Source organism: Phyllobates terribilis, unplaced genomic scaffold (genome assembly GCF_046119375.1).
Source record: "Phyllobates terribilis strain yellow unplaced genomic scaffold, ASM4611937v1 Scaffold_5__5_contigs__length_657084704, whole genome shotgun sequence".
Taxonomy (NCBI): Eukaryota; Metazoa; Chordata; class Amphibia; order Anura; family Dendrobatidae; genus Phyllobates; species Phyllobates terribilis.
This window is the reverse complement of record NW_027362765.1, coordinates 138,661,717-138,672,176: the sequence shown is the minus strand read 5'-3', so window position 1 is coordinate 138,672,176 and position 10,460 is coordinate 138,661,717. Positions and strand designations below refer to the sequence as shown.

At 50.2% G+C, this 10,460-nt stretch overlaps 1 protein-coding gene across 1 annotated transcript in view; it reads left to right on the top strand.

Annotated features, from left to right (window-relative positions):
* The first annotated feature begins 1,635 nt into the window (after window positions 1–1,635).
* The window catches only part of GDAP1L1 (ganglioside induced differentiation associated protein 1 like 1), a 110,270-nt gene continuing 101,445 nt past the window's right edge, over window positions 1,636–10,460 (top strand). Inside the window, exon 1 of the mRNA XM_073683071.1 lies at window positions 1,636–1,717. The gene's annotated coding sequence lies outside the window, so the exon portion shown is untranslated. The remainder of the gene's footprint in view (window positions 1,718–10,460) is intronic.

The following is a 10,460-nucleotide window of genomic DNA, read 5'->3' as shown; positions in this document are numbered from 1 at the left end:
CCAGGAGTGGAACAATCAGAGGAAAAGTACAACCCCTGGCAAAAATTATGGAATCACCGGGCTCGGAGGATGTTCATTCAGTTGTTTAATGTTGTTGAAAAAAAGCAGATCACAGACATGGCACAAAACTAAAGTCATTTCAAATGGGAACTTTAGGGCTTTAAGAAACACTAAAAGAAATCAAGAAAAAACATGTGATACTCCGTAAGGGTAATTTTCTTCAGACCAAGCAGAGGGGAAAAAAATATGGAATCACTCAATTCTGAGGAAAAAATTATGGAATCATGAAAAACAAACACACAAAAGAACACTCCAATACATCACTAGTATTTTGTTGCACCACCTCTGGCTTTAATAACAGCTTGCAGTCTCTGAGGCATGGACTCATGGACTCAAGTAAAAATAAAAAAAAAATGAATGTAAAAATACAAATCATATAAATTTTCCCCAGTTAAAACACAATTTAAAAATATAAGCATGTATCATTTTTTGTAACCAATTTGGTAGACGTCGGAAAGAAAAAAAAAGTCGAAACAAAATTGCCATCTTTTTGGTCGCTACACATCCCCCTAAAGAAATGTAACCAAAAGCAATCCAAGTGTTGTATATACCCCAAAATGGTGCCATTAAAAACCAAAGCTCGACATGAGAAAACAAGCTCTCACACATCTCCCTCGACAGAAAAAGAAAGTTATGGACCACTTAAAATGGATACAGAAACCAATTTTTTTTACAATTTTTTTACGCCACTAAAATAAATAAATAAAAAATATACAAGTTTTGTAGTGCTGTAATTATACTTATGGGTCAGTTTTTTACCACACAATGAAAGCCATAGAAACAAAACCCAAATCAATGGCAGAATAATGTGTTTTTTTTCACTATTTCACTTCACTTGGAACTTCTTCCCATTTTTCCATATAATATATTGGAAAATATATCGTGTCATTAAAAACTACAACTCATCCAGCAAAAAAATTATTTTGATTAGCAAACCACAATTATTTTGTCTAGAGAACTAATTACTATAGAATTAAAACGACTGCTGCCTTGCTACACTTACAGAAACCTGTCCTAGAATGTTAATAGGACCGGTGCCTGTGAGTATGTGCAGTAGTCATTCATAAAGAAATGGTGGACAGCAGTGTGAACAGTCTCTTCTTACCTCAGCACCCCTGGTATCTCCAGTATAATATCAGATAGACAGGGTAGATAGCAGTGTGAGCAGCCTCAGCCTCTTTTTACATCTTCATTCCTGTATTATATGAGACAAACACAGTAGCCAGCAGTGTGACTGGTCTCTTATTAACTCAGCACCCCTAGTACCTTATGTATTAAATCAGATAGGGTGGGCAGCAGTGTGAGCAGCCTCTTCTTACCACAGCACTCCTGTTTTTTCCAGTATTGGTTCAGATAGACTGGGTGGACATCACTTTGAGCAGACTCTTCTTACCTCAGCACCCCTGGTTTCTTCAGTATTAGTGTCACGGTTCCACCCCTCACTGTGTCTGGGATGCAGTTACTGACAGCTCAGCTGTCCAATCTGGTACAGGGGTGTGCAATAGCTGTCAGTGTGGAGATTGACAGCTCGGCTGTCCAACCTGAGACTGGGAGGAAGTGGCTATCTTCAGGTGTTCATTATTCCAATTGAATGCCTGGCTACTTAACTGAGTTGTTTCCCCAGATCTCTGCCAGACGTACATTCAGCTAGTGTGAGGTTTGTGCTCTGTGCCTTGAATTCTGTTTATTGATCTTCTGTTGCCTGACCATGGACCTTGTTCTGACCATCTGTCTGTTTAACCCCTTCTGCTCTGATCTGCTTTCCTCCTGGTATTCTGATCTACGGAACGTTACCTGAGTACGCCTTTGCCTCTTCCCTCTGTTTATGACATACCCTCCTCGCTTTGACTTCGGACTCCTTGACTATCCCATCTCACGGCCTGGCCGTGAAAAGTGACTCAGCGTCACATTACGTCTGGCCCATACGCTTTTCTTTTCCGCCTGTATGGAGACTGTTCTCACGCTCTTGACCAGATGGCGAATTTGAAGCTGATGACTCAGGATCTGGCTAAGGAATGCCAGAGTCTGGAGTCATCACAATATCAGCTGCAGGATCAGATAACTAATATAATGAAAACCTCAGATAGCCCTTCACTGCCGGCAGCCGCTGTGACGTCAGTACCCACTGATGTTCAGTTGGTCTCTCCAGAACTTGTAATAGACCTCCCTGATAAATTTTCTGGAGAGAGAGACCAGTTTAGGGTCTTCAGGGAGAGCTGTAGGTTATTCTTTACCCTGCGCCCCCGATCGTCAGGGGAGGAGTTCCAGCGGGTGGGAATAATCATGTCCCTACTACGATGGGGCCCTCAGACCTGGGCATTTTCCTTGTCCCCACAGGCCCCAGAACGGTTTTGTTAACGCCTTCTTTGACAGTTTAGGACTGATATATGACGAACCCGACAGGATCCAGGTCGCTGAAGCTAAGATCACGAACCTGGCACAAGGGGGTCGCACAGCTGAGGACTACTGTACCGAGTTCCTGCAGTGGTCCACTGCAGTTCTGTGGAACGATGCAGCTCTCAGGTGCCTGTTCCGCAAAGGTCTTTCTGAAACCCTTAAAGATGCCCTGGTGCTCCATGACGCTCCTTGTTCTCTGGTGGAGGCCATGACCCAGGCCATACGAATGGACCGTAGAATCCGTGAGAGACGTGATGAACGGCAGGCTGCCCGTTACATTTCCCTGGAGCAAGGATATTTACCTGAGGTGGAACTATTGGAGATCAGAGTTGCCAGTCTTAGTGTTGTGGAGAGAAGACGCGGACAAGATCTCAGACACTGTCTGTACTGTGGTCTCTCTGGACATTTTCTCAAGGATTGCCCTACTCGTCCTCAGGCTACCAAACCATCAGGAGAACGTCTGAGTCTGGGTGACGGCTGTGGAGGTCACCCAGACTCCCAGGTACTTTTTTCTTCCTCCTCCAGGGTACTGATAAATACTGTATTATCCTTCGAGAACCTGGTGTTATCAACATTGACGTTCATCGACTGTGGATCTGCTGCTAACTTTATTGATTCAGGACTGGTTCGGAAGTTAGGGTTAGGGACAGTTAGTTTAGAAAGACCCTTGCAAGTCTTCGCCCTTGACAAAACACCATTATCCAGGAATTTGGTCAAGAAGGTTACGGTGGATTCCACGCTTCAAGTAGGAGCTCTCCACTCTGAATCCTTCTTGTAACATACCTGGTGGCGGGCTTGCATAGTGCACCATCTCCCACTATGCAAGATCGCAAACTTGATCTTCAGTCCAGTCTGCTAGCCTGGCTTCTATTCATGCTGTCTGCTTACCTCTGTTCTGACTGCTTAGGGCGGCGGCCCGGTTACTTCCTGTTTCTTGTAGCTGCTGTGGGCACACCCATAATGCGTCCTCAGCCTATTGCTGTCTGTCACTTGATATTTAAACCAGCTCCACCTTGAAGCTGGTGCCTGAGCAACTCTTACCCTCAGAGAGCTCCTAGCCTCTGATGTGCCAGGTCCCGTTCTGTTTTTCCTGCCTGTCCGCCTTCCTGGAGGCTGTATTCCCAGGCCTGTCTGAACACTCTCCTAGCCTGTTCGTCCCGCCTTCTGGGGGCCGCATACCCTGACCTGTTATCTGTGTCTTCTAGCCTGTTTGTCCGCCATTCTGGGGGCCGCATACCCAGACCCGCTCCTGTATCTCGCTGCAGTGTCAGTTCCTGTCTGAACACTCAGTTCCTGTCTGAACACTCTCCTAGCCTTTTACCTGTTTTTCTTTATGTCCGTACCTTCCCTTTTTCTGCAGAGTCTGAACCTGCACCTAACTCCTACTCGTTGTCGCTGTACTTCCGTTTGTGAGTTTAGAGTCCACTCGCTACTTCATTGCAAGTATCTTGTGTGTATCTGGTTCTGCCTTTCCCTTCCCGTCTGTTCCGTGTGAACAGAGCCCTGTCCCCTCTGCTCTGCCTTTGCTCACCGCTCCGGCGGTTTATCTCTGCTCTGCCTTTGCTCACCGCTCCAGCGGTTTATCTCTGCTCTGCCTTACTCACCGCTCTGGCGGTTCCTGCCCGCTCTGCCTTGTTCACCGCTCCGGCGGTTTCTGCCCGCTCTGCCTTGCTCACCGCTCCGGCGGCTTCTCTCTGCTCTGCCTAGCTCACCGCTCCGGCGGTTTCGCTCTGCTCTGCCTTGCTCACCGCTCCGGCGGCTTCTCTCTGCTCTGCCTTGCTCACCGCTCCGGTGGTTCCTGCCTGCTTTGCCTTGTTCACCGCTCCGGGGGTTTCTGCCTGCTCTGCCTTGCTCACCGCTCCGACGGCTTCTCTCTGCTCTGCCTTGCTCACCGCTCCGGCGGTTCCTGCCTGCTCTCCCTTGCTCACCGCTCCGGCGGTTTCACTCTGCTCTCCCTTGCTCACCGCTCCGGCGGCTTCTCTCTGCTCTGCCTTGCTCACCGCTCCGGCGGTTCCTGCCTGCTTTGCCTTGCTCACCGCTCCGGCGGTTTCTCTCTGCTCTACCTTGCTCACCGCTCCAGCGGTTCCTGCCTGCTCTGCCTTGCTCACCGCTCCGGCGGTTCCTGCCTGCTCTGCCTTGCTCACCGCTCCGGCGGTTCCTGCCTGCTCTGCCTTGCTCACCACTCCGGCGGTTTCGCTCTGCTCTGCCTTACTCACCGCTCCGGCGGTCCCTCTCTGCTCTGCCTTGCTCACCGCTCCGGCGGTTCCTCTCTGCTCTGCCTTGCTCACCGCTCCGGTGGTTTCGCCCTGCTCTGCTTGCTCACCGCTCCGGCGGTATCTCTCTGCTCTGTCTTGCCCACCGCTCCAGCGGTTCCTCTCTGCTCTGTTTGTCTACTGCATCTGCGGTTCTGTTCCTGAGTCTCAGTCTGTACTGGACCCTATCCAGTCTGCACGCCAGCCGTGCTTGTCAGTACCCCCTTTATCAAGGGGTTTTCTCAGATTGCTAAACCTCTTACTGACCTTACACGTAAGGGGGCAAATCTCAAGATATGGTCGCTAAGTGTTATCAAGGCTTTCGAAAAATTAAGAGTGTTTCATGTCTGCCCCCATTCTGAGCCAACCGGATCTCCAAGAACCATTCATTGTAGAGGTGGATGCTTCGGAGGCCGGAGTAGGGGCGGTTTTGTCACAGGGGCCCAAAACTCTGATTAACTTGCGTCCGTGTGCTTTTTTGTCTAAGAAATTTTCGCTGGCGGAAAGAAATTATGATGTTGAGAATCGTGAGTTACTTGCTGTAAAATTAGCATTTGAGGAATGGAGGCATTTTTGGAGGGGGCGGTTCATCCAGTTTACTGTGGTCACTGATCACAGGAATCTAGCCTATATTGAGTCATCTAAAAGGTTAACTCCTAGACAAGCCAGATGGTCCTTGTTTTTCTCAAGGTTTAATTTTTAGATTACAATCAGACGGGGTCTAAGAATGTGAAAGCTGACGCATTGTCTAGTAGTCTCGATCCAGTTTCTCCTCCAGAACCATTATTCCTCAGGGTATTGTGGTTTCTATGGTAACCTCAAAATTGGAGGAGGAGATCCGTAATGGCCAGTCATTGGCTCCTCCTGCTACTCCTGGGTCTAAATTATTTGTACCTGTGTACCTAAGATTGCGTGTGTTACAGGAATTTCATGATTCCGTCTTGAGTGGTCATCCTGGGGTTATTGCTATACGGAAAGCCATTGCCAGACTTTTTTGGTGGCCATCCATGCTTAATGATATCAAAGATTTTGTATCTGCTTGTGAAGCCTGCGCACGCGCTAAAGTCAGTCATAGACTGACTTTGCCAATTTCAGAAAGACAATGGACTCATTTGTCCATGGATTTCATCACGGATTTGTCTCTGTCTGATGGGAAAACTGCTATCTGGGTGGTAGTGGACCGATTCAACAAACAAGCTCATTTGGTTCCCTTGTACTGATTACCTAATGCAGAGACACTCTCCAGGTTGTTCTCATATTGTAAAGTTACATGGTATCCCTCTTAACATTGTTTCCGATAGGGGAGTACAATTTCTCTCTAAATTCTGGAGAGCTTTTTGTAGTAAACTCTGGATTGACTTGTCATTTTCATTTGCCTACCACCCTGAGACCAACGGTCAGATTGAGGGGACAAGTCAATCTTTGGAACAAATTTTAAGGTGCTTTGTGGTGACGCGCCCCCTGGGCCGTGTGGGGAACCCAGAACCAGGCCTTTTGTGGGATGCTGGGGGTTGTAGTCTCCACGTGGCGGTGACCCGGTCCGTGGCTCAGGGTGGTCAAACTAAATGGCAGTCTATAAACTGAATGTCCGACTACGCCACCCGTGGATTGCGATCAAAGTGAACCGCCGCTGCAGGGCAGACCACTGAGGCTGGTGTTGTGGGTGCAGCTGAGCGTAGTATAACTCCCCACGGGAGGAGTATAGCCTCAGGGCAGTGAGTGCAGATGATGGGGGTGATGGTGCGCGGGAATAATGACTCAGATTCTCTGTAATGCACTTCAGGGTCTTTACTGTTGGTGGTATTAAGGGACCCGTCTGGAATACAGGTTAACAATGGAGGCCTGGTCAGTCTGAGAGCAACTGGGAAATCCCGCAGGTCAGGGGGAGTTTGTAGGCCTACCGTGCTGACTTCACTCTTTCTTGGCTATCCTGCTGTAGTGTAGTGGTAGCCCACGTCTCTGAGTGTACCGTGTTGTTCTCACCCGTATGACTGGCGACTCGGGCCTTCCGTACTTCTCACCCCTCCGGAGTAGTAGTGGTCCCTCTCGTGTGGCTGAGCCTCCGGGCTTCCTTGGGCCAGAGGACTTGAAGTCCCCTGCGTGGTGGTTTTCTGCTGCTGGGCTTATAACCCTCACAGCCTCGGACTCAAAGTGTCCGGCTTTACAAGTCTCTAGCCAGGATGAGCTCTTCTAGCTCCCCTCCTGGCCTCGTGTTCCTCCTTTGCCTACAGGGACTCCTCAGCCTGCTGCAACTTGTCTGGAACTTGTCTCTGACTGGACTCTGACTGTTCTCTGGCTGGTCTCTCTAACCCCGCCCCAGATCCAGTTTATAAAGGGCAGATTTCTCCCCTCCCTGGATTGAGACAGGAGGTGCTGCATGCTAATTGTCCCCAACCAGGGAACCTCCCACCTGCTCTCAGACATGACATTGCTGCCACTGTGGCAACCAGATCTCGGGGTGCCACATTCCCCCCTAGTGAAATTTAGTACTCCGGGACTAAGCACATATTTAGGAAACACAAATACAGGGTAAAAGCAATAACATAAACATATATACAAGTACATTTTGTCCTTAAGGTCACGGGGCTTCCGTGACCGGGTGTCCATATCACCCAACAAGGTGAAGTCTTGAACGGTGCGGGGACCTGTCTCCATAAACCCCAAGTTCCTGGCCTTGGGCATGGCGACAAGGCTGAGCTATCTACTTTGGGCCACAAGGGGGGCAGGTTTTTCTTCTGTGGCCATCTTCGCAAGAGGGCACCAGGTGCAACTATCTACAAGACAGTTCCGGCCATTCAGTGTCCATGACCTGTCAGTCCATTGAACTAGGAAAAACTGGAAAAACATTATTACTGTTCAGGTAACACAAACATTAAACATTTTCGACATTGGCAATATACAGGTAAATATGACATATTAGATTCTCCAGCGAGCGGGTACCTGACCTTTAGTGCTCACTGGTGGACCTACGTAACCCACTGTCTGGTGGTACTCTATTTGGGTCCCCTGTTTCCACCCCCTGTGTACTGGGTGTGCTAGTGGATGCATTAGAGGTACTTGCAGATGTTCCGGGTAGGCTGGGCAGCTTTCTGCGTACTCTTTGGCTCACCACGGGCATGGCAGGTTCACTACTAGCAGAGGGTTGATTCTCCTGAGCTGCTGGTATGGACTCTTCTGCTTCCGGGGCCACTGGCTCTACCAACACTGCTTGCTCTTCTTCAGGCGCTTGAGGGGCTGGCTGGAGAAAGGTAAGGACGGGTACCACTATAGCGTTGTTGATTTGTGTCCAGGACCGGGGAAAGTCTCCAAGCACTGTACTGACCATTTCTTCCCTTTCCTCTGCGGGTTGAGGGCTATCTTGGTCTTCATCAGCGCTTTGCAGCTGTTCGGGACACTTCTTCAGGTGGTCTCTAGAGACAGTGGCTGTGGTCTCTCCTCCATCCTTACTGATAACACACACTTTTGGGTTCTCCTGGCTTGACGGCAGTACGGTGTACGGGTCTTTCTCCCACTCATCGTTCAACTTGTGGAGCCGTCTCTTCCGCTTCAAGACCTGCTCTCCAGGTGCCAGGGGATCAGCAGGAGCATGCTGGTTGTAATCCCTCTCTTGCCTCTCTCTGGCTTGAGACAGACTTCGCTCCACGCTCTCCTGTACTTTCCGGTACTGCTGCTGTCGTTCTGTGTCCCAGTCTGCTTCTGGTGAGGTGTCCTCGGGTGTCAGGACTCCCATCTCCAGGTCAATTGGCAGCTTACCAGGTCTTGCTCTCATTAGGTAAGCAGGGGTGCAGTTGGTAGAACCCACTGGGATATGATTATACAAGTCCACCAGATCCGGCAGTTTCTCAGGCCACAGGCTGCGTTCCTCCAGGGGCAACGTCTTGAGCAGGTCTATTACTACCTGATTCATTTTCTCACACATCCCATTGGTTTGGGGGTGGTAAGGCGTTGTCCTTATCTTCTTGCAGCCATACAGGTTGCAGAATTCCTGGAAGACTTCAGCCTCGAAGGCTGGACCTTGATCAGTCAACACTTGCTCCGGATACCCGTGTGGACGGCAGAAATGCTGCTAAAAGGCTCTGGCGGCCGTCTGAGCTGTTAAGTCCTTGACAGGGACCACCACTAGAAACCAGGAGTAGTGATCTACGATTGTGAGGGCGTAGACGTATCCCGACCTGCTTGGAGCCAGCTTTACATGGTCCAGGGCCACGAGCTCAAGGGGCTGCCTTGTGATAATAGGCTGCAGGGGAGTCTTCTGGCTGGCGCGGTCCTTTATCCTTAGGTTGCACGGGCCGCAGTCTCTGCACCACCTCTCTATGGCCCCTCTCATGCCTACCCAGAAGAACCGCTCCCGCAACAGGAACTCCAGCTTCTTCCATCCAAAGTGCCCTGCGCCGTCATGGTATGCTTCCAGGACCATAGCTGCATCCCGCCTTGGGACCACTACCTGCCAGATCAGCTCATGTGTTCGAGAGTTGACGGTTCTGCGGCACAGCCTCCCCTCGTAGAGAAACAGCTTGCTCCTCTCCTTCCACAGCTGTTTGGCCTCTTCCGGAGCATCCGGATCAAGGTGGGCATCAGCCTGGGTCAGCATCTCTGTCACCAGGCGGACTGCGGGGTCACTATCTTGCGTCTCGGCCCAGCCGTGGTGGGGTAAGGGATTGAACGTAGCGGTGGCAGAGCACCTCTCCTTTACGCAGTGGGAACACTGGGTGACCCCATGACGGTGGAATGCAGGGAGTTCAATTTCTTCCAGTTCTTCTGGATCCTCTCCCCCGTCCTGCAAGTGAGGCATTCTGGACAATGCATCTGCGTTGGCATTTGCGCGCCCTGTCCGGTATTTGATGGTAAATTCATAATTGGACAGCCGGGCCATCCATCTCTGCTCTAGGGCACCAAGTCTTGCAGTGTCCAGGTGTGTCAGCGGGTTGTTGTCCGTGTACACAGTGAACTTAGAAGAAGCTGTAATGCAGCAGGTTGCTAGCATTACTGTAAATGGTCCAGGATGTGCTTACCGGACCATGTACCTTCCCCTTTATCTGACTGGTCACATGACTGTGACATCACCCAGGTCCTGCATGCACAGTAAAGCTCTGTATACATGACTGGGACAGCACACAGGACCTATACACACAGCTGACTGATCACATGACTGTGACATCAGCAAGGTCCTGTCGGTATGTGGCTGTCTGTGCACAGCATATATAAACCTGCTTAATTTGAGACAGGTGTGTTCGGTGTGAGAGGCGTGAGGCCTGTTCCCCATGTGTGTGGGATACCGTGATACCGTTTGTGAGAGGCCTAGTGAGGCCGAGAGTGAAGCCTGGCAGCCTGAAAGGCCAAACCTGGATCCGATGCATGGATGTCAGTGGCCTTTGAGGGAAAGCCGGCTTGTGGAAGAGTCCTGAAAGGCGCAGGCTGGATGTGAGTGGAGACATACCAGTAGCCTTAGACGGAACGACGGCTGGAGACCCCTACCTGGGAAGCCGCAGAGCCACAGTGGTGGCAGAGTAACGGACTGAGACAGCTATACCCGGCAAAGGTAATACCCGGTGCTATATGGACATTGTGATATGAACATTGCTACTTTATTACCTTGCCGTAAGCTGTACCCTGGAGCAAGTGGGCCGGTGTGCCACTTGGCTCATGAATTGTTTATGTGTGTAAACCTGCCGGTGGCGGACTAAGATGAACTGTGTGTGAACAGCGGTTTATGAAGTGCCATAATAAACTGCAACACTGTGTGAAAAACGT